Source organism: Pinus tabuliformis, chromosome 1_1 (assembly GCF_031772625.1).
Source record: "Pinus tabuliformis cultivar Carrire ecotype Pingquan chromosome 1_1, CPIR1, whole genome shotgun sequence".
Lineage (NCBI taxonomy): Eukaryota > Viridiplantae > Streptophyta > Pinopsida > Pinales > Pinaceae > Pinus > Pinus tabuliformis.
In genome coordinates, this window is record NC_142297.1 from 235,536,767 (window position 1) to 235,560,367 (window position 23,601).

A 23,601-nucleotide genomic window follows, 5' to 3' on the forward strand; every position below is an offset into this window, starting at 1 on the left:
TGCAAGAAGAAAGACCCATTTCTTTTGAAAGTCGTCTAATGAAAGGAAATTATTTACACAAAGCTAGTTATGAGAAGGAAATGTTGGCAACACTACATGCACTTAAGAAATGATGACCACCTAATGGGAAGACACTTCAAGGTGAAAGCAGATCATGATAGTCTTAAATACTTTTTAGAACATAGATTATCTTTAGAAGAGTAGCAAAAATGGATCAAAAATATGTTGCGTTATGACTTTGAAATCATCTACAAAAAAGGGAAGAAATATGTTGTGGCAGATGCAATCTCAAGAATGGATGAGGATGTGGAAGCATTTCTTTGCACCGTTTCTATTATCCAAGTAGATTATATAATTGAAGCAAGGGATGAATGGAAGAATGATGAGAAAGTGTGGGTACTCATTAAAAATATACAACAATATCCCAGTATATATGATACATTTATTTGGAAAAATGACTCATTATGGTAGAAGGATCGATTATGCCTATGTAATAATTCCCAACTCAAACAAAAGATTCTTAACGACTTTCACACCTCTCCCTTAGGAGGGCACTCGGGATTTCTAGAAACCTACCACATGGTTAAGAAGGATTTTCTTAGGGATGACCTTAAATCGGATATTCAAAAGTTTGTGGCGGAATGTTTGGTTTGTCAATGAAATAAAGTTGAAACAATTAAGACTCGAGAACTATTACAACCTTTATCCATTTGAAGCTAACGTTGGGAGGAGGTTTTAATGGATTTTCTCATAGTTTTACCGAAGTCCGAAAGAAAGAGTGTTATCATGCTAGTAGTGGATAGGTTACCAAGTATGCACAGTTTTGTGCATTATCTTTTCCATTTAAAGTGAGTACAGTTTCTACTGCATTTATGGAAACAATTCAAAAGCTACATGGAAACCCAAAGATTATTGTAAGTGATAGAGATCTCATTTTCACTAGAAATTTTAGGATATAATTATTTTCTTCTCTTGGTACTCAGTTAACTCATAACTCATCTTATCAACCTCAATCTCATGGGCAAATTGAGATAGTAGACAAATATTTGGAAGGATATTTTCATTACTTTGTATCTTATAAAAAGACACAATGAGTCAAATGGTTTCCTTTGGCTGAAAGGTGGTATAACAGTTCCTTCCATAGTGCAACAAAAATGACCCCATTTATGGCACTTTATGAATATCATCCACCATCCATCACATCATATTTAAAATAAAATTCTAAGGTTCAAGTAGTGGAAGATCACACAACAAGTTCTCCAACTCTTAAACGATGACCTCACCTTGGCTCATAATAGAATGAAACAAGAGGCAGATCAACATCGCAGTGAAAGAAGTTTTGATGTAGGTGACTGGGTATTCCTACGGCTACAACCATATAAACAAATGTCCCTCGAGCAAGCTAATAAGGATAACAAATTATCTCTAAAGTATTATGGTCCATACAAGGTGTTGCAAAAGATAGGTACTATGGTGTACAAGTTGGAGCTTCATGAAGCTTCTCGAGTGCACCTAGTTTTCCATGTTTCAAGACTAAAGAAGGTTATAGATGACAAGATTCTAGTTCGGACAATATTGCGGTAACATGACAAGGAAAAATCATAATTGAATCTGAAGTATTCAAAGAAACAAGAACTCGACAGCTACAAAATCAATCAATTTTAGAGTATCTAATCAAGTGGAAGAACTTACCCGTTGAATATTCCACATGGCAGGATGAGAATTTTATACAGAAGCATCAATAACTACTCAAGTGTTGAGGACAACACTTTTTTGGAGGAGAGGTGCATGTTAGGTCCCTATAATATTAGTGATCCCCCATTACTATTGTTGTTGTATCCCTTATTTTTATTATTGTGCCCCTATTGTCCCCATATTGTTATTAATGTGCCCCATAGAATCCCTCTATTGCTATTTTTCTGCCTTTATATTATTATTGTTAGGTCCGCTTGGTTATATTGTTACCCCATAGAATCCTATATATAGAAAGGAGGTTTTGTCATTTGAATCATCCAAGAATTTTTCATTTGTGTAATGTACAGGAGGTTTCCCCCTCGAAGAGGTTTATTCCTAAAGTGTTGATCTATCTTTTCTATCTTTTTGTGGTCTAGATTCATAACATCTTCCCTCCCTCTCTTTACCCCTTACAACTTCATCTCTCTCTAGCCCTCTCTTTCCTATCTTGCAATTCCCCTATCTCTTCCTTCCTCTCTCTCCCTTTCTTTCCCACCTCCCCCTATCTCTTCCCCCTCTCTCTCCTTCAACCTCTCCCACTCTGGCTCTCCTCCTCTCTCCCCTATCTATATCTTGTATCCATGTCTCTCGCTTCAAATTATCTCCAAATCTCTATCCTCTCCTTTTCTCTCCCTTCCCCCATCCCCTATCTCCCTCATTCCATCTTCATCTCTCCCTTATCACACCCTCTCTCTCCACCTCTACATGTCAATAATTTTGTTCTTCGCTCCCTCTCTTATCCCCACTCTATTCACCCTCTCTTAAATACGATCCGAGTGTATTGTATTTAAGAAAGTATCTAAATTAAAAATATATATAACTCATTGTAAAATATGAAACCTATATTTTGGACCAATCATGTTAAAGAAAATACAATAATAAAAAACTTAAAAGAATTATGAACTATATTTCCTCTATTATTGTTAGTCACCTTCTTTTCTCTCTCTACATGGATCCTTGGTTTAAGTGCATATATTCTCAATTTAATATCTGTGCGAATATTTTTAGTAATGCCGAGTTCGATATAGGTCAAAAGTAATTATAACATTTTTTTCTTTTAGATTTAATTAAAAAATGTTATAAAATTAAATTAAAATAAATTATTTGTAAAATATTTCGATTTTGAAATAGGTTAAGGTTTTTGGCCATGTGGTATTGATAATCCGTGGTATTGGCCCACGGTATTGTAACAGAATAATTAAAGGCCTAAATCCATAACATAATAATCGAAACAATAGATGGCCCATGGGTTTTATAAACCATGGTATTATGATTTTGTTCCCTCCTTTCCCTCTCTCCCTCCCTCTCTCTATATTTCTCTTGTGTGCATTGGCCCATGGTATTGTTAAAAAAACTATTCAGAAGTTAATAATATCCATGGTAAATATCTATATGTTACATAATTTAACGTTATATGTATATTGTACATTTTTTATCTAAAAAATTGTTCTTAATTTTATTAATAAAAAACAAAGTTACAATATAAAAGAAATTGAATTTAAAAAATATGGCACATGTCACATCTAATGCTCACCCATCTAAGCCTTGGCCATCCACCCTGAACTAGGTTTTAGAGGGCCATGAAGGTGCAACAATAAGGTCATTTCCATTTTTTTGGGCTAACATTAATTATTTTCACTATTATTATTATTTTATTGGAAAGGTCACATACTTACACATCCCATCATATTTGATTGTAGAATGCACATGTGGGGGTAAAAATATGCCCAAAAAGACACCAAAACATATAGCATATAAGCCACAACTTTAGCCAAATTTAAGAATGTACACTTTAAATGTCTCAACTTCACCTATTGAGGGGCTCTGGCGAACACAATGGTAGAGATGTGTAAGATAACTTAATGTAATACAATGTAAACATTCAAAAATTAAGCTAATGCAAACATTTTAACTCCTCTAAAATAAAATAAAATAAAAATAATCCCACTTAAAACAGTTTCGTGGTCAAAACAAAATAGAATAAATAACTCTAAAATAAAATTAATTTAATGGTATTCAATCACTGCATTGACCCATTGTATGGGAGCCATGCTATTGATCCATGATATTCATGTGGAAAATAATCTATTTAAAGGGGAAAATTAAACTAGCCTAATTGCATCTTAACTCCTCATTTAGCAAACACCACTAGATCAAATTTGAAGGAGAGGAATGAAATCCCTTTAGATGTAAACCTGATTTGATTTATGTTAGCTCTTGATACATCCAAAATTAAGATGAATATTGACTAGAATCTTAAATCAAAGTTGGAATTTTCTAAAATGACTAACTAGACGTATCCTCGTTTATTAATTCTATGCAGTTACATTATTACTCTGCTCAAATAAGTGAACAATATTGGTAGGAATTTTGTAGGACATTAATGAAAACTTTCATCTTCAAACTTTAGTTTTATTACTTGGTCAAATTTAAGAGATTCATTGTTAAAATTCTATTAAATAAATAGATTTGAAGATGAAATATGCATTACCACTAAAATCAGATTTACCAAAACACAAGGTCGAATTTTGTCCAGTTATTGAAGGTTCACCTAGGAAGAACAATCAACAAAATTCATGTCAAAAAATTTAAATGTCAGGGACTAAGTTAGTTAACCAACATACAACTTAAGAATATAAATCTTTATGTGAGAAATATCAAAGAAGAAAGTTAACATATATGCAAGACAAAGCAACTAAAATTAATTGAAGAAATATAACCATGAGTGCATGGTTGCATCCCTTCTTTTAGTGGAATCTTGAAGATATTTTACAAAAAAAAAAAATGAAAATAAATAAGGAGTAACATAAATGATGTTTTCAATGCATTAAAAAAAATCAAATATTAATGAAACTCTAAGTGACACACTCACAATTGTTTTTACCAAGTTTCATTTACCAATGTTATTTCTATTTAGCTAAATATTAATTAAAATTTTTTGATTCGATTTGTAAAATAACTCAAAAATGAGTTATATGAACTTCAGGAAAATACTTACACAAAGTTCTCTCACTCTCTTCCTTGAAAACGAAAAAGGAGAAAATCCTATGGGGGGTTGGAGAGGAGATAAGGGAAAAACTCTACTAAAATTATTTTCTTCCATGAGCTCAACAAGTTAGCCAATGATGGAAATTAAATTCATATCCAGTTGTTATCAACAATTTCAATACCCTAGTATAATTGGAATTGGCTTGCTTGATAAAAGGGAATTTTAATAATGTATATGAATTTGAATTTACAATTGATTGGAAATTCTATCTTCATGAAGGTTTTACAAAAGATGAAAAATTGAAATAGGTCCTCGCAACATGATATAGGCCAATTCTCAATCTATTGGCAACCTACATAATTATTTTATCCACTATTGGCTTTCACAATTCAAGTTGGCTCCATCTCCTGTTGCATCCCAAGATTTGCAGCAATTGGTATCCAAATTGGTGGTGATATAGTTCCTGAGTAAGCTTCATATCCAATGAATCTAATTCGGGTAATGACCTATTATGATCAACTTCATAACAAGATGAAGTAGCAAAAAAGTCTCTATCACTAGAAGTTTTCTCAGTAGTTAAACATTTCTTGGAGGCACACCAAACCACTCATCCTTCTTCCTGTTAAGAATAAAATAATAGATTCTTGTAAGGCAAGTTTTATATCATTACTCAACCATTTCTAATAGAGCTACTTACTGAAATAAAATAAAATAAATGTAGTTCATGCTTGAAATAGAAATATGTGCACTCTTAGTAGTTCTTCATTATCACTTGCCTTGCCTTGCCTAATTCCCTGGAGCACCTGCAAATGCAATAGTAGAGTCATTTTTTTATTTTTTATTAGAAACCCCTAACATATTTATAATAATTAATAATTGAAATAAAAATAAAATTCTACAAACTTATTAAACTCTCATTATAAAAATGCATCAAAAACAAAACCAATATACTCTTTAATATAAGCGTTAATTTTAATGATGATACTATCTCTATTTTTGTTGGTAGCACTATTTTTTCCCAATCAAAGCCCAAAAATCTCATGAATTCTAGTGAAAATACTAGGTAAGTTTCAATCCCTTTTAAAATGAAAGTACATCACCTATTTTTCTCTACAGTGAGGTGGGAAATATTTGAAAACTCTTATTAAAAGAGTCAACAGAATCTCTCACTAAAACTTGCAGAATCTCAACCAACATTAATACTCAACAATCATATGGGATTTTTCCAAATCCCATATGAGGCTTTTATAATTATATATTTATTAATTTAAATTTAAATAGAAAAATTAAAGAATTATAATTATTATATTATAAAAATCATATAAGAAATTACTATAATAGCTGCCTACACTAAGTTGTACATCACAAAAATAAAAATAAAAACCTTCAATAAATGCACATGAAAATAATCAAAATCAACATTGTAATTAGGAATAACCAAAGCTATTGTTATAATTAAGTAGTGGTGTGTAAATCCAACATAGGTTAATGAAAAAGAAAAACCAGTTATTCGTTTGTCACAAGTAGTCCATAAAATGTGGCCATCTATGACGTGCAACCAAAACCATCAATATCAATGATTGTAAATACTAATGATTATCTTTTTTTGGAAATTGTAAATATGACATGGGTGACATCGAATAGAGGTTTAATTTAATATCAATGTCCACTTTAATCTCACATAACTAGGGAGATGCCTTTCACTATTATGATAACACAATGACACTAGTAACTTGAGTGATACATCATCCAAACTTTTCATGTAATCATATGGTTTTTCACATTATAGTGGGGCACTACTAGATCATTCTAGCATTATGTAATCAAGCAAAGTGATAAAATTTCATGCCTACCAGTCGGTCATGCGTATATCAATTTTTATATGGACACATTGATTTGCATACTAATGGTGCTCACAGTGTCACTGTAAACCTCGTGCTCACCTATTTCACATTAAACATTGGGAGTATGTCGATAAGGCATTTTCTTGTGATAGCTATCTTTGTGATTGGACTCCTAGAAAAGGGTGGTTGAATGGAAAAGCCATCAATGTTTATTATGTTTCTCTTATGTTAGGTATCTCCATGTACAAATCACAAACCTCTTGATACACTAAAAATTAATTCATGAATGGTTAATGAAATGGTATAAATAAGGAAAAAAAATTATGCTAAACAAGAGAGGCTTACATTGTCTTATTTATTTATAATATTTTGAATGCAAGAAATTATTCTTATACCGTAGATAACACCCATGTGCTAATATCTGAAGTGGAAAATCTGCTTCACGAATCTGCTTGAAATACATGTTTAAAGCACCATCCACATCTTTAATCTTGGTACTCTTTCATGTATCAAGAGTTCCAAAGACTTACCAAATACAAAGGAATGGTTGTCTTTGTGTCAACACAAAAACAAACGAAAGACTCTCAACAGAAAAACAAAGACTTTCAACACAAAATCGATTTAGTGTTAGATCAATATAATGAATAGAGGTTTAATTTAAGATCAAAGTACACTTTAATCTCACATAAGTTGGGAGATGGCTGTCACTGTTATGACAACACAATGACACTAGTAACTTGAGTGAGACATCATCCAAACTTTTCATGTAATCATATCGTTTTGCACATTATAGGGGGGCACTACTAGATCATTCTAGCGTTATGTAATCAAGCAAAGTGATAAAATTTCATGCCTACAATCGGTCATGCGTATATCAATTTTTATATGGACCCATTGATTTGCATACCAATGGTGCTCATAATGTCACTGTAAACCTCGTGCTCACCTATTTCACATTAAACATTGGGTGTATGTCTATAAGGTGCTTTCCTTGTGATAGTTATCTTTGTGATTGGACTCCTAGAAAAGGGTGGTTGAATGGAAAGGTCATCAATGTTTATTATGTTTCTCTTATGTTAGGTATCTCCACGTACAAATCACAAACCTCTTGATACACTAAAAATGAATTCATGAATGGTTAGGGAAATGGTATAAAGAAGGAAAAACAATTATGTTAAACAAGAGAGGCTTACATTGTCTTCTTTATTTATAATATTTTGAATGCAAGAAATTATTCTTATATTGCAGATAATACCCATGTGCTCATATCTGAAGTGGAAAATCTGCTTAACGAATATGCTTGAAATACGTGTTTAAAGCACCATCCAAATCTTTACTCTTGGTACTCTTTCATGTATCAAGAGTTCCAAAGACTTATCAAACACAAAGAAAAGGTTGTCCTTGTGTCAACACAGAAACAAAGGAAAGACTCTCAGCACAAGAAAAAAGACTTTCAACACAAAATCCATTTAGTGTTAGATCAATATAATGAATACCTCTACCAGATGGAGCACTCTAGATGTGTGACCTATAAAGCTATCTTATCTTAACCATATATGGATATTTCCATTAGGTCCGTTGGTTCTGGCTAAATCAATGTGAGCAAATAATACCCCTGTGCTCATTCTTAAAGGAGGACAATCTACTTAATGCATATGCGTGAGATACATGTTAAAAGCACCAACCACATCTTTATGCTTTGTCCTCTTTAAGGTATCAGGAGCTCCAAAGGCTTGCCAAAACCTAAGAGTCTCATCTCCTGCAACCAATGTAATGGTGTACCCATATGGACTCTAAAACTACAAAACAAAAGAAAGATTGTCAACAAAAAGGCTAAGAATGTCATCACAAACCCATTTAGTTATAGATCAATAGAATGAATACCTCTGCCTATTTGAATTGCAAAGATTTAAGAATTTATTCCTATAACAAAATCATTATGGTACGAAGTATATTCACTACTCTTACTTGAGAATATTACCCTTTCCGTGTCAGACTTGTACATCTCTCGAACAACATCTCCATGTACAAATCACAAACCTCTTGATACACTAAAAATGAATTCATGAATTTATAGAGAAATGGTATAAAAAGCAAAAAAAAATTATGTTAAACAAGCGAGGCTTACAATGTCTTCCTTATTATAAAATTTTGAATGCAAGAAATTATTCTTGTACCACAGATAATACCCATGTGCTCATACCTGAAGTGGTAAATCTTCTTAATGAATCTGCTTGAAACTCTAAAGTGGTAAATCTTCTTGGTACTCTTTGAGGTATCATGAGCTCCAAAGACTTACCAAATAAAAAAGAAGTGGTGTCATTGTGTTAACACAAAAACAAAGGAAAGACTATCAGCAAAAAAGCAAAGACTTTCAACACAAAATCCATTCAGCATTAGATCAATACAATGAATACCTCTACCAAATGCATCACTCTAGATGTGTGACCTGTAAAGCTATCTTATCTTAACCATATATGGATATTTCCATAAGTTCAGTTGGTTCCATAAGGTCAGTTACCACAAACCTTATATAGGTCACAAGTTCACAAGTTACAGTAAGAATTCTGATGATCCCTCATTCACTTCAAAACATTGGAGTAGGCCTACTAAAAGACCCTACATTAATGGGGAATTTTTACCTATCGCCTCCAAACAATCTGGTGGAAGTGGCCACAGTGGGAACCTGCAATATGATATCTTCTAGATTCAGAAGATTCCTGAACATTTTGTCAACATGGATCATCGCCCTAATAGAAATATTGTAGCAATCAATTTTCCTAGCCTAGGGGGCAAACTCAAGTCAATACTCATCGAGTCTTTGGATAAATAGGTCTAAGGAATATGTCACCTCTTCAGATCCTTGGTCACATGTACACTCTACAGACAAAAGAATCATTCATTCAATGATGATAGGAGAGGCACCATGGGAAGATCACAACCATCGTTCCCATCTCCTGAATTACCATGAAGATTACTCCAACAACCTTAATCATCCTTTAATTTTTGATTTTCTACCAGATACTGTAAATATGGTGAATTATGAGGACCGTTCCTATCTTGTGACAACCTCGCTAAAAAATGAAAAAACTCCCTTTCCAAATCGAGTCTTTGATTACGATCTCGTAAAATCAAAGTCTAGTATTTCAAAGATCTCGAAGGTAAACCTTCATTCCAACCACCGCAATGAATGCAATGAAGCTTGGGGGCCATGCACCTCGATTTTCTTTATTATCCTGGGGGCACGAAAACTTATCATGAGTAGTGTTACTACAGGGTTAAAGCACGTTAAAAAATAAACCTGCCATGAGCAGTGTTATAGCAGGGTTCAAGCTCGTTAAAAAATAAACCCACCACGAGCAGTGTTACAACAGGGTTGAAGCTCATTAAAAAATAAACCCACCATGAGGAGTGTTACCATAGGGTTCAAGCTCATTAAATTACCCATCTAGCGATATATCAATAGAATGAATACCTTGGTCTATTTGGATTGCAAGGAATGTAACAATTTATTCCTACAACAAAATCATTATGGTACAAAGTATATTCACTACTCTTACTTGAGAAGATTACCCTTTCCATGTTAGACTTGTACATGTCCTGAACAACATCTCCATGTACAAATCACAAACCTCTTGATACACTAAAAATGAATTCATGAATTTATAGAGAAATGGTATAAAAAGGAAAAAAAAGTTATGTTAAATAAGAGAGGCTTACAGTGTCTTCTTTATTTATAAAATTTTGAATGCAAGAAATTATTCTTATACCGTAGATAATACCCATGTGCTCATACTTGAAGTGGTAAATCTTCTTAATGAATCTTCTTGAGACTCTAAAGTGGTAAATCTTCTTAGTACTCTTTGAGGTATCATGAGCTCCAAAGACTTACCAAATACAAAGGAAATGATGTCATTGTGTTAACACAAAAACAAAGGAAAGACTATTAGCAAAAAAGTAAAGACTTTCAACACAAAATCCATTTAGCATTAGATCAATACAATGAATACCTCTGCCAGATGTATCACTCTAGAGGTGTGACCTGTAAAGCTCTCTTATCTTAACCATGTATGGATATTTCCATAAGGTCAGTTGGTTTTGGCTAAGTAAACGTGATCAAATAATACCCCTGTGCTCATTCCTGAAGGAGGACAACATGCTTAGCGAATATGCGTGAGATACATGTTAAAAGCACCAGCCACATCTTTATGCTTTGTCCTCTTTAATTTATTAGGAGCTCGAAAGACTTGCCAAAACCTAAGAGTCTCATCTCCTGCAGCCAATGCAATAGTGTACCCATTTGGACTCTGAAAACACAAAACAAAAGAAAGATGATCATCAAAAAGGCTAAGATTGTCAGCACAAACCCATCTAGCGATATATCAATAGAATGAATACCTTGGTCTATTTGGATTGCAAGGAATGTAACAATTTATTCCTACAACAAAATCATTATGGTACAAAGTTTATTTTCTACTCTTACTTGAGAAGATAACCCTTTCCATGTTAGACTTGTACATGTCCAGAACAACATCTCCATGTACAAAACACAAACCTCTTGATACGCTAAAAAGAATTCATTAATGGTTAGAGAAATAGTATAAAGAACGAAAAACAATTATGTTAAAAAAGAAAGGCTTAATGTCTTCTTTATTTATAAAATTTTGAATGCATGAAATTATGTTTATACCGCAGATAATACCCATGTGCTCATACCTGAAGCGGTAAATATTCTTAATGAATCTGCTTGAAATACATGTTTAAAGCACCAGTTGATATGTAGTATGCTTTCCAACCAGAAAGCAATAAAATAGCTAGAAAGTATTGAATATCTATGTCCTCTTACATACTTAAACCAATTCCCCAAAATATTCAGATGAAGACAAGTTGTCTAAAGTCATCCATCGAGCATACAAAAGGCTAGGAAATCTTGACTAGACTTTACTTGAAGCATACATTTTTTTGATGTTTAGAATAGTATGTTAAAATTTCACTACATGGAAAACAAACCTGCAAACTTAAGGAACTCTCAAAACTACTTCTGTGTACTAGATCTGAAATCTCAAATGCTAACTAAAAACTGACAACAAAACAAAACAATTTACAACATTCAAAAAAGCATCTTTATTTGTCTTTATTAGCTTGGGAAAGGAAAAACAGTGCACACACTCTTTGGTAAACTAAATGGATAACAAAAACAATAGGGACACCTTAACTAGTGCATCCTAATCAAACCCTAATTCTACTCTAGGGAAGTGTACCTAGGCTACATGCACCAGATGCTTATAATATATCACCTCAACTATGGAATAGTGTGGCCTATCTAAGCGTGATCCACATGGAATTCTAATTTTAGAACTTTGGTAAACTAAATGAATAACATAAGCAGTTGGGACACCTTAACTAGTGCATCCTAATCAAACCATCATTCTACTCTAGGGAAGTCAGCAGATGCTTATAATAGATATCCTCATGTTATAGACATTTTTGGGCACTGCAACCCCAATCAAACATGTCTATAAACCAAGGGCTCCTAAGTCCCTAAAAGTGTTCATTCACACCCTAAAGGAACAGGGTCAGTTGATTACATCATCTCCCAGAAGTTCTCCATGAAAAACTACTTAGAACTGGTCAAAACTGGATCATCTCACTTGCTCCATGGGAAGGGTGCGATGCATCTCACCTTTTACACATGGGAGGTACGATGCATACTGAAAAGTCCTTCTATAGGGTATGATGGACGAGAATAGACAAGTGGCAGAGATAGTTTGCTAAGTGGATGATCAAGGAATCTTCTAGAAACTTCTCATATGACACTTGCCTCTCAGAATTCACCCAACGATGAGTAAGATATTAATGAAATCTCCAAGTGGAGCCAAGAACTATCAGTGGAATGACACTAATCAAAAATCGAGAGCTGACTCACCCCCCTTCAATCATCTATATGTGCATCCCTCATCCCAGAGATCCAGAGGCTGAAATTTTGTAACTTTTAAGGAAGTGTTGTTGGTTTCTTGTTAGAATATCATAGTGTTGGGTGATCTAAGCTTTTCATGAGGTGAAAGAAGGTCTTTCATGTTGGAGGGTGACATTGGCTCAAAACAATTGGTTGTAATCCTCTTTGCTTACTCTTGATATTAATAAAGCTATTCAAGTTTTCCTCCACTTTCTTGTATGTTTGATGATATATGCATTTGTGTGGTCAATATACATCTGGTCCTATGTTGTTTATGATTGTAGATCTCTGTTCTGGAATTTTGTATCTTGTAAGGAAGTGCTATTGGTTTCTTGTTGGAACATAATAGTGTTGGGTGATCTAAGCTTTTCATGAGGTGAAAGAAGGGCTTTCACGCTGGAGGGTGACGCTAGGTTAGAACAATTGGTTGTAATCCTCTTTGCTTATTCTTGATATTAATAAAGCTATTCAAGTTTTCCTCCACATTCTTGTATGTTTGATGATATATGAATTTGTTTGGTCAATATACATCTGGTCCTATATTGTTTATGATTGTAGATCTCTGTTCTTCAATAGTATTATGTTGCTTTGATCCCACAGTAGAAGCTGGGTAGACGAAGGAGAAACGACAAGGATCTGTCAAAAGGGAGAGGAAACGAGCAAGGAACCAAGTGCAAGACTGAGGTTGGTGTCCTTCATTCCACTCTCATCTACTTCTCATAAAGGAAAACGAAAGTAGTTTTAGTTTGTTTGTTTCTAAGATAGCTACCAGTCTTAGTCGACCCAGAAGGAGATCACACCCCTCGGCCTATTTACTGACCCGACCCCAAAAGCTTTCGGGAATTGACCATGTGACATCTCGATTGGTGAGGCACTGATTTGACGAATTGAGCTAACCCTCGGGACTATATCATATAAATGTATATTATGAAATTTCAAAAGAATCAAGATTTGTATAATATGGAATTAGTATGATAATAAATTTTTCCCAAATTCATTGATTTAGCCAATTTAATAACTACTAATTTTTATCCACATTTTTATAGGATTTGTTTAAATAATTTTTTTAATTCAAAAGAAGAAAGAAAAAAAACCAAAAATGGAAATCTTGGTATAAATTGTGTAGGACATTAAAAAGACTTAAAACTTAGAACTTAGAACTTTTATTTTATTTCTTTGATCAATTATAGTAGTTAAATTAGCCTATATCCATCTTGACTCCAAATCTACCAAGCATAGAGAGGGATCAAATTTTTCAAGGTACATAGATATTTTGGAGTGATTTAAAGAGATTTGATCCCTCTATGCCCTTAGTAGATGAGTTAAGATGGATGTAGGCTTGTAGTAGAAATAGGTGAATAAGACTATGACACATTTCATAAATAGAAAAATCCAGTGGCTTTATCGAATTAAAATTTTGCCATGCTCACAACCAACTCTATATGTGTCCCTAGGAGATTTCAACAAAACTCTACCACTAATAGAAAGATCCTAAAGGGATCAATAAATCTTAGGAACATAATAAGTTTAAAGAGGTCAACATTTCTGCTTTTCTTAGCGAACATTTGTTACTTTATCACGCTAATAGATCCCCTTAACTTGCCATGATGGTAGATACACTATAAAATAAATTTGACTAAAATAAAATATCAAAATTTATTAATCATGTTCAATTGAAAAATGAAAATCATTGGTCAATAATAATAAAAATATATACATATAATTTACAAGTATCAACTTTAAATGACCTTCCCAACAATCATAGGTGTATTTTCAGTTTTTTTTAGAGTACAATGTTGGCTCATAGTAGTTACTTTATCATAAACATAAAAAGAATCATAATCATTAACAATTTTCCCATATTAGTTGACATTGGCCTTCATAATCCAACTGAAGAGATCAAGTTCTGAAAGTATTGGAAGAGGACGATTGCTTGTTTATTATAGTATAACAAGGGAAAATTATTAAGTTCCTCCATTACATAAATTAGGGAAGCCAGCCATAGAGGTGGGAATGAGTAGCTTTACTATGGCTACTAACTAATTCATCCAATATATCAAAATTATCGATCATTCACTAGCAGCGAAAAATATTGTGTTGTGTTTAGCTCATTCTTGTTAGTGCAAAGTGTAGTGTGGTTATTGTAACACTCTGGTTATTACAAAAGAAAGCATTACTCTTCTACGGAAAAGAATTAAACACTTGGAATATTTTGTCCTATGGTTGAATGATGATTCCTTTTAGTATACTTTAAAGTTATTTTCTAGTTGCAACGATTGTAAAATTATTAATGCCCAATTTTGTTTTTGGACTTCCTAATTTATGTAATGGAGGAACCTGAAAATTTCTTCCACTTGTATTGTGATCAACCTGCAATTGTTATGCTCAATTAGCTCCAACTAACTTTGTGTATATGGAATCCATCGTATTGAGAACAAGTAAAATCTTCATTCAAGCAACAAGAATGGTATTGGTGATTTACAGTGAGAGTTTTACTATTAGTTATCTTCAATGCTCACAATATATTTAATGTTTAGAGATTATCAACTATAACATTCACATGCCTTGAATCATCCTCTTTCTGGGTTGTATTCCACCTACCATTGACAACAATATGTATCGGAAGTTCTTTCATGCGCAATATATAGTAATTTTCATTATGTTATGAAACCAGCTCAAGAAAAGATAGAAAAGATATATCAACGCCTTAGAATTCAGCCTCTTCGAGGGGGAAAGCTCCTTTACATTACATAAATGAAAAATTCTTGGATGATACAAATGAAAAGACCTCCTTTCTATATATAGGAGTCTAAGGGGTCATAACATAATCAGAGCCGACATAACAATAATAATGTAAGGGCACAATAATAACAATAGTGGGCTTCTATGGGGCACATTAGTAACAATATGGGGACTACATGGGTACATAAATATAATAAGTGGGTTGTACTAATAACAATAAGGGGTTACACTAGTAGTATACGGGCCTAACATGCCCCTCTCCTTCAAAAAGCGTTGTCCTCAACGCTTGAGTAGTTCTTGATGCTTCTGTATAAAATCCTTGTCCTCCCATGTGGAATCTTCAGAGGGTAAGTTCTTCCACTTGGTGAGATACTCTAAAGTTGATCGATTTCGTAGCTGTCAGGTTCTTGTTTCTGTGACTGCTCCAGGTTCCAATATAATTTTTCCTTCCCTTTCAATATCTGGTAATATTGTTTGAATTGGGATCTTTAGCAACTTTTGAATAAGTGGCCATACTTCTTTTTCCTCCTTCCATTCATCCCTTACTTCATTTATCCAATCTGGTTGGATAATAGAAATAGCACAAAACAAGGCTTCCACATCCTCATCCTTGAAGAGTGTTCCCATTTGGTAAGGTCGCCATTTTTTAAGTGCATGTAGTATTGCCAACATTTCCTTCTCATAAATAGCTTGCTTTAGATGTAGCAGTAAAAATACCCAAACGCCTACATCAAAAGAAATTTCACTATGATGTTGATCTACCTGTTGTTTCATTTGATTTTGCACCGAAGTGGCGCTATGCTTTAAAAGTTGGAGAACTTGTTGTTGATGCTCGATGTGATCTTTCACTGCTTGAACCTTTTTCTTCTTGATATGCCCTTCTATCTTTAGAGTTTGAGGAGTGGTAATTTCTTCCAAGATATGGTTGGATTCATTTCTTCTTTTTTGATGTGATCTTTCACTTCTTGCACCTTTTTCTTCTTGATATTTCCTTCTATCTTGAGAGTTTGAGGAGTGGTCATTCTTGCTAATAGTTTACAAGATATGTTCTGATTCATTTCTTCTTTCTCTGGGGTCATGTCTTGGCATATATCCTCTTCTTTTGATGTTTCTTGATCCTTTTCTTCCTCCTCTTCATACTCTATGTAAAATAATTTCTTCTCAGCACATGTATGACCTTTAGTGCATTTGCTATCACAATTGTAACGAAGCCCTTTTTCTCTTTTTTCTTCCAATTGTTGTGGTGTAACCCTTGTAGGTTGTGGAAGGCTAGGAGGAACAACATGTCCATCTTTATAGTTGTGAGGAGTAGACTTCCTTGTTGCCATAATTTTACTTTCAAATATGTCACAAAGCCCTTTTACTCTTTCCAATTGTTGTGGTGTTGCTCTACAGAAGGTGTTGCTCTTTGTATCCTCATAATGTGCTATCATTTCCTCCGTTAGAATTGACCACGTAACAAGTCTTTTACAAGAACAAAGCCCTTTATACCATAAAAATTGATCCGGTTCTAAATATGAAGATGAAATACATACCTTTTGTAAAAGTGGTACACCATGTAGATCAAAATATTGCTCCATCTGAAGTATCCAATTTACCGGATCCTTGCCATCAAACTTCCTCATCTTGCTTTTTCTTGATTTTAGGACCTTGAACTTGAAACGACTGTAACTCTGTACTTGCAGATATTTAGGTTTTGAAATATCTACCTGTAGTAGCCCTCTGTGTCATCTTTCCAATGCCACCAGTCTAATCCAAATTGGATTCTCCAAATAAGAGTTATGCACAATCTCCCAAGATGACCTAATTATAGACCTTTCCAGAAGAGCGAAATTGTATGAAGTGCCACGTGTCAATTTTTTGACCTTTGGCTCTGAAAAAGATATACAAGAAACTAAATTTTGTCCTCTTTATGTACCTTCTTATGAAATTTCAATCCAATGCTCAGAGAGAAAGTTATGACTATTTTCCCCAAGTCACCTGTTTGGAATGTAATTCAGGAGTCTGCAAAAATACCAACTTCTTCAGATCATATCTTGGCAAATATCGTGCGAAAAGCTCTGAAATTCGGACCCAAGGTTTAGCACGATTTCTTCTCAAATGGGTTTTTTTTTAAACTTCTGAAACGTCACAGAAAAAAGCTATAGCGAAAATTCTACGATGACCGGTTTGGAGAAGCGAAACCCTAGAATCCAAAGCTCTGATACCAAATGTTATGAAACCAGCTCAAGAAAAGATAGAAAAGATAGATCAACGCCTTAGAATTCAGCCTCTTCGACGGGGCAACCTACTTTACATCACATAAATGAACAATTCTTGGATGATACAAATGAAAAGACCTCCTTTCTATATATAGGAGTCTAAGGGGTCATAACATAATCAGAGCCGACATAACAATAACAATGTAAGGGCACAATAATAACAATAATGGGCTATGGGGTACAATAGTAACAATATGGGCACTACATGGGTACATCAATATAATAAGTGGGTTATACTAATAACAATAAGGGGTTACACTAGTAGTATAGGGGCCTAACATGCCCCTCTCCTTCAAAAAGCGTTGTCCTCAACGCTTGAGTAGTTATTGATGCTTCTGTATAAAATTCTTGTCCTCCCATGTGGAATATTCAGCGGGTAAGTTCTTCCACTAGATGAGATACTCTGAAATTGATCGATTTCGTAGCTATCAGGTTCTTGTTTCTGTGACTGCTCTAGGTTCCAATATGATTTTTCCTTCCTCTTCACTTTCTGGCAATATTGTTTGAATTGGGATCTTTAGCAACTTTTGAATAAGTGGCCATACTTCTTCATCCTTCTTCCATTCATCACTTACTTTGTTTACCCAATCTGTTTGGATAATATATATAGCACAAAACAATGCTTCCACATCCTCATCCTTGAAGAGTGTTCCCATTCGGTAAGGTCGCCATTTTTTAAGTGCATGTAGTATTGCCAACATTTCCTTCTCATAAATAGCTTGCTTGAGATGTATCAGTAAAAATACCCAATCACCTACATCAAAATATTTTTCACTACGACGTTGATCTACCTGTTGTTTCGTTTGATTTTGCACCGAAGTGGCGTTATCCTTTAAAATTTGGAGAACTTGTTTTTGATGCTCGATGTGATCTTTCACTGCTTGAACCTTTTTCTTCTTGATATGTCCTTCTATCTCTAGAGTTTGAGGAATGGTAATTTCTTCCAATCCTTTACAAGATATTGTCGGATTCATTTCTTGATGCTCAATGTGATATTTCACTTCTTGAACATTTTTCTTCTTGATATGTCCTTCTATCTTGATAGTTTGAGGAGTGGTAATTTCGAACAATGAATTACAAGATATGGTTGGATTCATTTCTTCTTTCTCGATGTGATATTTCACTTCTTGCACCTTTTTCTTGTTGATATGTGCTTCTATCTTGAGAGTTTGAGGAGTGGTAATTCTTGCCAATGCTTTACAAGATATGGTCTGATTCATTTCTTCTTTCTCTGGGGTGGGGTCCTGGCGTATATCTTCTTCTTTTGATGTTTCTTGATCCTTTTCTTCCTCCTCTTCATATTCTTTGTAAACTAATTTCTTCTCAGCACACTTATGACCTCTAGTGCATTTGCTATCACAATTGTAACAAAGCCCTTTTTCTCTTTTTTCTTCCAATTGTTGTAGTGTAACCCTTGTAGGTTGTGGAAGGCTAGGAGAAACAACACTTCCACCTTTATAGTTGTGAGGGGTAAGCTTCCTGGTTTCCATAATTTGCTTTCCACTATGTCACAAAGCCCTTTTACTCTTTCCAATTGTTGTGGTGTTGCTCTAATGAAGGTGTTGCTCTTTGTATCCTCATAATGTGCTATCATTTCCTCCATGAAAATTGACCACGTAAAAAGTTGTTTACGAGAACAAATCCCTTTGTACCATAAAAATTGATCTGGTTCTAAATATGAAGATGCAATACATACCTTTTGTAATAGTTGTACACCATGTAGATCAAAATATTGCTCCATCTGAAGTATCCAATTTACCGGATCCTTGCCATCAAATTTCCTCATCTTTCTTTTTCTTGATTTTAGGAGCTCGACCTTGAAACAACTGTAAATCTGTACTTTCATATCCTTAAGTTCTGAAATTGTGACCTATAGTAGCCCTCTATGTCCTCTTTCTAATGCCACTAGTCTTATCCAAATTGGATTCTCTAAGGAAGAGTTATGCACAATCTCCCAAGATGACGTGATTATAGACCTTTCCAAAAGAGCGAACTTGTATGAAGTGCCTCATGTCCCTTTTTTGACCTTTGGATCTAAAAATGCATACAAGAAAATACAATTCGTCCTCTTTTTGTACCTTCTTATGAAATTTAAATCTGATCCCTAGAGATAAATTTATGACGATTTTCCCCAGGTCACTTGTTTTGAATGTAATTCAGGAGTCTGCAAAAAGACCAACTTCCTCAGATCATATCTCCACAAATATCGCGCGAAAGGCTCTAAAATTCAGACCCAAGGTTCAGCGCGATTTCTTATCAAATGGGTTTTTTTTGCAACTTCTGAAACATCATAGAAAAAAGTTATAGCGAAAATGCCACAGTGACCTGTTTAGAGCAGCGAAACCCTAGAATCTAAAGCTCTTATACCAAATGTTATGAAACCAGCTCTAGAAAAGATAGAAAAGATATATCAACGCCTTAAAATTCAGTCTCTTCGAGGGGGAAACCTCCTTTACATTACATAAATGAACAATTCTTGGATGATACAAATGAAAAGACCTCCTTTCTATATATAGGAGTCTAAGGGGTCATAACATAATCAGAGGCGACATAACAATAATAATGTAAGGGCACAATAATAACAATAGTGGGCTTCTATGGGGCACATTAGTAACAATATGGGCACTACATGGGTACATCAATATAATAAGTGGGTTGTACTAATAACAATAAGGGGTTACACTAGTAGTATAGGGGCCTAACACATTATGTCAATTTCTTGCTTGAATGAATTGGTAATCATTGAGTGTTGAACCATATTTCATCTTCCACGAGACATAGTTTGAAATATATATAAACGCGACACCTTTAAGGGTTCATCCATTTGCAAGAAATATCGACAAAATGTAGGTCAAAAATGTTAGATATCAAGGACTTCATCAACGGAGAAGTTTGTGTGAGAAATATCAAAGAAAAGTCAACACATATGGAACAAAAATATAGAGGGTGGGATTTTTATGCACATAACGCTTTCTTTCATTACCATCGAGCATTCGCGTAACCTCAAAATAGTGAGACCCTTCTGTTTAGGTAGCATTTGTCTGGACGCCATCAAAAGGGTGTGGTCTAAGTCTAGAACGGATCGAAATGAGGTGGAAATGGATCAAAATGAGATTGAAATAGAACATTTTCTAACTTACATGTCAAAGTTTTATGAAGTCAGCCTGTTCACATTGAGTGTTAAAGAAAGAATGAAATTCTTAATAGAGTTGACTGATAGCCAGCGTTTTCTGATAAAGTTAAGGATGTATAGAGATTCAACTGATGATTCAGTGAAATATCTATCTCAGTTTGGAAGGGATTTATATGTAATTATAATTGATGAAAGCCCAAATTTGTACCATTTTCGATAGAGTAATTTCATCCAATCAAATGCTTGGACAGTCTAAAGTTTGACTCATGGTTCATAGAGCTCATCCCTTATTACTAAGCCTGATTAAATTCAGCTATTTTTACCCCATGCTTTATGAAAAATTCTACGTTCATAATCCCCATAATTACCATGAGACCTATGTAAATCCTCAAAAATGAAATTACCTAAGAAACTGTGTAATAGCCTACATTAATAAAGATGAATATAGCTTGAAAAATTGATGAATGCAAGATGAAAAAATCGGACAATTTTATCAGATTCATTGAGTGTGTTATGTATCTTCCCACAACTTAGGAAATCCCTCTTTCCAAACACTCCATAATGTACTATTTTTAACACTAAAGTACACTCCATGACCCTTTTTAGCACTAAAGGAATGAATACCTCTCCTAAACTCTTTCACTCACTTGAACAACGTCATCATCATGGAATTATTACATAACAAACTAATTATCACTAATTATATCAATGTGAATGTGATCACCTTGCAACTATTTCTTTAACCATTCTCTATATAACAATATTGAGATTTCTCACTCCAAAGTATTGTTTACCTACACAATATTGAGATTCCTCACTCTAAATTATTGTCTACCTAAATGATTACAGATATTATCCATTTTTAACGTCACAGCCAAGCTAGACACTAAATTGGTGTATGAGACCCCCTCGTTTGTGGGACAAGGGACCCACCACCTTGCGATTTGACTGCTATGTCTATGAAGGCATACATACTCTACCCCTTCTAATTTTGAACCTGTGACTTCTTAGGAGGAAACACATTCTCTTAACCATTATATATGCTTTCATGCTTTGTATGACACCAAAGCTAGAGACATCTAACTAGAGAGTGCAATAATCGAAACCTCGGTACCCAAACCTCATTAGTAGCACTACAAACAATGCCATCTTAAGTATAATGAAAAATACCATATGATAGTGGTTGAGTGTCATCGGGTGAATCATGTATGGTGATCAAAAAAATATTTACCATGAAAAAGATCAACTGAGCTTGGACTTTATTGAGGCAAGAGGTAAAATGTCAAAGGATCCATTTCACCCTGAGAATCTGCTAGCAAAGTAAGAAGTATATATAGCATCAACAGTAGTTGATCGAGTAGTTGTTAAGGCCCCCACATTCGATGAAAAATTCGATCAGTAAAGCTTGGGTAATACAGAAATGAATCAATCCAAATTCACCAAAAACTTCTACCAATAAAGCTCGGCTAATATGGAAATAAGATGGAAAAAACAATTGGTAAATGTGGAAATTATTCCAATACATGAGCGAGCTACTTCCAGCAAGAAAGACAGCCTGTAGCCAATCATCTAAATCTCGAAAGCCAGCCACCAGCCAGTGAACTCCAGCCAGTTGAAGCACAAAGGATGACATGCCTCATTAGGTAGGTCAAATTTATAGGCCGAGGGGATAAGTAGTGGTTTCCACATATATAATAGTGTCACTTGAGTCAACAGGTTCTTAAGATAGTGCCTGTTCTTATGAGAATAAAATTTCTAAGTGTTCCAATTTGAATTTATATACTTTCTATTAGCAAGTAGACATTTCAAACAATTTGGCAGAAAAGAGGAATATAATGTAAATTATAGTGGGAAGAGTGGGAGACAATTATGTCCCATTTAATTTGATAATAGTAAGAGTTTTATGTAATTTAATTTATGTAAGTCCAATCATTGTAATAGTAGGATACAGTGGAGGTGGCAAACAAACATCATAATTTTTGAAATAGAGAAAATATTTGGAGCTCTTTATTTCATCTTTTAAATTGTCTACAAAAAAAAAAATATCCTGAGATGATTATTAAATCTAGAGCATTGATAGCTATTTATGCTCATAAGTGTATGTCCAACTAGTTTCATATATATCTTATCCATCATATAGAGCAAGAAAAACACTCACTCAAGTGGTGGTAGTACTAATTATTTAGACTGAGTTTTCCTATATGTCTATCATTTATTTAGTGTTCTAGAATTATTAGTTTTAACATATGCATGCTTTGAGCTCTTTGATTTCTAGGTTGCATTCTACTTCCCACTTGCAAAAAAATTTACTAAGAGGGGGCATAAATCCATATTTCACTTTTTTTAACAGTTTGGTATCAAAAGGGTGACAGAACCACATCAAGATATAAAAAATAGTTATATGAAAAATTTACTTATATTACAAGGGAAGCTAAAACTTATGGTTTACTAGCTACAACAAGAAGGACTACAATCCCATAATATTTACTATCAACCACTGGAAGGAGCTACAACCCCTAGTTTACCAACACCCACTCTAGCTAGGTGACAACATTAAGGAAGCTACAAATTCCTAGCCTATCACCACAATGTCACCTAATATAAAACAAATCTCTTGGCCTCATGTACCTAGTACATTGACCAGATTACAACAATACTCAAAATTTTCAGTAATCAAACAATCTAGTGAGTATCCTCTTAGTCCAATAGTCAATTGTTTTCATAATATTGTCAAAATACTACAAATAATAGTTGCACTATCAATAACATTCGACATTCCCTTAGAAAAGTCCCTTAGTCAAGGCTCAACATAAACCTTAATTACGCTTTGTTATCTAATGTCATTTGATAAGCCTTTTATAGTGTACTATGAGAGAATATGAGGATCCATGGCCACATTACACTAATGGAAATTGTTATTTCAATGTTGTATAGACTATATC